General features: G+C 37.7%; 1 non-coding gene across 1 annotated transcript; it reads left to right on the top strand.

Annotated features, from left to right (window-relative positions):
• Positions 1 to 4,120: 4,120 nt before the first annotated feature.
• Trnaa-ugc (transfer RNA alanine (anticodon UGC)) lies at positions 4,121 to 4,194 on the top strand. The gene has a single exon. It is a non-coding gene; the product is annotated as a tRNA-Ala (tRNA).
• The last annotated feature ends 257 nt before the right edge of the window (positions 4,195 to 4,451 follow it).

The following is a 4,451-nucleotide window of genomic DNA, read 5'->3' as shown; positions in this document are numbered from 1 at the left end:
CAAGCTTTTGTGATGTTTAAAGATTCTTTGATTTTCCGATAGTCAGTATATAGTTAATGCTATAGTATCCCTTGAAGATGCTGGTAGGATTTCCCCTTCCTCTACTGTTTTCTCTTTGCTTTCCACTATACAAAGTCTAATCTGGGACAGAAAAGATCCATTCTTTATAGGACATATCAGGGCACATACAGGATTGCCTGGAGCCCTTAGTTTGGGCAATGATTTAGCAGATAAAACTACACATGACATACATATTTTCTCTACACTAGAAGAAGCTAAAAATTTTTATAAAAAGTTCCATGTCAATGCTAATACTTTACAAAAACGTTTTAAAATAACTAAGGAACAAGCTAGACAAATAATAAAACAATGTCAAAATTGTGTGATCTTTTTACCACAAGTTAATCTTGGAGTCAATCCTAGAGGACTGATACCTAACCATATTTGGCAGATGGACGTCACACACTTGCCAGAATTTGGAAAATTGAAATATTTGCATGTTACAGTTGATACTTCTTCTGCATTTTTGATGGGCTCCCTTCATGCCGGAGAAAAAACTAAAGATGTTATAGCTCATTGCTTACAAAATTTTGCCACTGTGGGCGTTCCAAAACATTTAAAAACAGATAATGCCCCTGGTTATACTTCAACCTCTTTTAAACAATTTTGCTCATCATTTGGCATTACTCATATAACAGGAATCCCATACAATCCACAGGGGCAAGGCATAGTTGAAAGAGCTCATCAAACTATTAAAATGTACTTATTAAAGCAAAAAGAAGGAATTGGGAAGGGGTATATATTCCCCAAAGATAAAATTAAAATAACCCTTTTTACTCTAAACTTTTAAAATTTGGATTCATCAGGGCTTAGTGCTGCGGAAAGGCATATGTGTCCATAAAATGTACATAAGCCCAAGGTACTTTGGAAGGATATTCTAACAGGACAATGGAAAGGTCCTGACCCAGTAATTGTCTGGAGTCGGGGGTCTGTTTGTGTGTTTCCACAGGGAGAACAGCAGCCGATTTGGATTCCAGAGAGATTAACTAAGGTCCTGACCCAGTGATTGTCTGGAGTCGGGGGTCTGTTTATGTGTTTCCACAGGGAGAACAGCAGCTGATTTGGATTCCAGACAGATTAACTAAAGCGATTTCTACAGACCAAAAAGAAGATGTGATATCCAGAACTCCAGTTTGGTTATTATTACATCTGTGACAGAACCAGAATGCTTTTTTCAATATCTATTTTATTATTGCCCTTTCCCATATTTTGTTTTTTTTGAGCTCATACAGACATAGGTTAATGTTTTGCTGATCAGTTCTATTTTTTGACTATAGAGTTTTTAAACATTGCAATGGAGATTTCACCTGTAAAAAGTTATCAGGCCTTTACTATTATGTGTCGTATGTATTATGTGTGCACACTTGTGTTTTGTGTTTGAATGTATGTATGTCCATATGTCATATATGATGAGCGCTCATGAAAAAATGGATCCAAATAATTTTTTTTATTCACATGATTTAAATGGTTTAATTTAAATTAGGTAAACAACTGTTAAGGATTGTTTTAATATGTGAACAAAAAAGGAGGTTAACAGATCTGTTTGTTTACTTTCACTTTTCCTTTTCATTATATTTAATAATTCTCTTAAAGATAATGTAAATTATCAAGAAAATTATTTTCTTTTAGTGCCTTATGGAATGTTACATAATTTTTTCTTTAGCCATTATTGCCAGAATTCCTATCTTCAGTGAAGACAATGTAAATTGTTAAGAAAATTGTTTTCTTTTAGTGCCTTCTGGAATGTTATATAATTTTTTCTTTAGCCATTTTTGCCAGAATTCCTATCTTCATCCCAGTGAATGAAGACAAAGATAAAACCAATCTACAGCTTCTGCAATAGCCATCACTGGACTGCTTGCAGAACTTGCCTGGACTATGTATCACTTGTATGCATTGTGGACTCACTTGTATGCATTGTGAACTGTCTGTTGGTGCAGCTACTTGTGGTAGTGTTGGGGTATTTTTGCTGATGGTGTCATCGGTGGTACAATTTTTGCAAAAGGAGCCATCAATTGGCTTGGTGTATCTTCCTCCCTTCTGCTTGTCATGATCGTTCAGCTAAAATTTGGGGGTCAACAGAGGTGAGGCAAAGAACCTCACCCCCCCGCTGGTACAAAGACCTCTACACAGGTGTGGCTGTATACTGGACCGGTAGTCAGTTACGGGTAAGATCCAATTACAATGGTACCAACCTAAGATAATGGGTAAGGACCATATGTACTATTGGACAACCTAAGGCAGGCACGTCCCTAAGCCACATGCTTGTTGTTTAAACAGAGAGGGGGAGATGTTGAGAGACACAGCTGAAGGGGGCCCCAGCAAACTTTCAGACTGCCAGCTGATGATTGGCTCACAGCGGCCCCAGCAACATCTAGCTAATTGGCTCCTCTGTGGAGATGCTCATTGAGCTGTTTCCCTGCCCTTTCAGACTACCAGCTGATGATTGGCTCACAGTGACCCTAGCAACATCTAGCAACATCTAGCTGATTGGTTCCTCTGTGGTGATGCTCATTGGGCTGTTTTCCTGCCCTTTCAGACCACGAAGCTGCTCATTGGGGGACTTTTTTGGCTCCGCCCATGCGACCCAGCCAATCGGCCTCAAGAGCAGGAGGATTGTGGGAGGTGTGGAGGCTGGTGGTTGGGGAGTGTGGCTTGTGGGAAGCCGGTGGTGGCAGTTGGGCTCTGAGGGTTTTTTCCTGAGGAGCTGTTTTGTTTGGCGTGTGTGGTTCTAAAAATAAAGTTAGTTTCTTTTGACAAGTGGCTCCTGAATTGTGCCCAGCCAGACTGTGGCACTATAGGTAGGATCTTTGTTTACAATATAAGTAATACATTTGCCAGAATGAAAGAAAATGGAAAACAAATTTTCAGTATCTTAAGACAGTGATTCTCAAATGTAGAAATTCATCAGCAATAACCTGGAAACATTGAAAACAAAAACTGAAATGAGAAATAGCATTTAATATCTTCCAATGGAGATTGTGATGCATTAGTTCTCTGGTGAGGCTCGAGAATCTGTAGTTTGACAGTTCCCCTCCTTCACCACCTGTTCCTGAGGTCACCTGCTTCCAGGGAATTGTTCCTCCTAGCAAGGAGTTATTAATCAATAACCCTGGGTGGCTCCTTCTCTGCTTTTTGTTTGGTCATGAAGACAGAGGAGGGGGCTTGAGAAGAAAGGAAACCTGACATCTATAAAAGGAGAAAGACACCTGCACTCCCTTGGGCACAAGCTCTAGACGCCCCCCTCTGGAGGAGTCTCTCTCTCTCTCTCTCTTTCTCTTATCTATTGCATACAATTTTTTCCTCTTGAAAAAAAGTAGCATCAGTTTAAAAAAAATCCCGTGGTGATTTTTATGAGCAATATGTTTTGTGAAACACTGCAATAAACTAAATACAGAAACAAACATGAGAACAAATTAACTAGTGAAGGAATTTGCTAATTTGTTGGCCATGAGGACACCTACTTCAGAGTTAAACTCTGTAGTTTAAACTCAAACTTCTTTATTTGTGTGAACTTGGACAAGTTAAATTCTTTATGCTTGAGTTTCCTCACACATAAAACGGAAATAACATAATTTATACTGATGCATTGTATATATGAAAGTGATTAGAAGTGAGGAATTGGAATGTAATAATTATAAATAAATGGTAAAAGTTTAAGTTCATAGATATGTTAATTACCCTGACTTTATGTCTACTCAACATACATATGAATAAATTACTGTATAGTGCTTCATAAATATTTACAAATATTATGTGTCATTCAAACTGAAGCAGATCAGAGACACCAGCCCAGAAGAACCTTACCATACTTAAACAGAAACCCCCACCATATTTGTAACATGTAAGTTTCTCCTCTTAAAGACTGGGAAAAGAGATGGACCTCATTATCCTAGGTATATATTTGACTACACATATGGTATGATGCTAAATCCTGTACAACCATAGAAGTGTAAAGTTGTGCTTTAATTGTGTACAATGAATCAAGTGCATTTGGCTGTCACATATATACCTAATTAAAGTAAATAAATAAATTTTAACAAAAGAATGAACCAGGGCTGGGGATATAGCTCAGTTGGTAGAGTGCTTGACTTGCATTCACGAGGCCCTGGGTTCAATCCCCAGCACCACACAAATAAATAAATAAATAAAAAGAATGAACCACACTTGTTAACCTCACTATAGCTAAATTTCTACATTTAATGTTGAGCAAAAGAAGTGAGACCAAAAAAGAGTACATGAAATGTAAGTCCATTTTCCTAACATATAAAGATAGGCAAGCTAATCTATGCTATAAAAAGTCAGGATAGTGTGTACAAGACTCAAAGAGAGCATAAGGTATTGATATTATTTTATTTCTTCATCTGGGTGCTTAAAAAATAATGGTAAAT

This window comes from Callospermophilus lateralis, chromosome X, assembly GCF_048772815.1.
Source record: "Callospermophilus lateralis isolate mCalLat2 chromosome X, mCalLat2.hap1, whole genome shotgun sequence".
Lineage (NCBI taxonomy): Eukaryota > Metazoa > Chordata > Mammalia > Rodentia > Sciuridae > Callospermophilus > Callospermophilus lateralis.
This window is presented reverse-complemented; position numbering and strand designations above follow the sequence as displayed.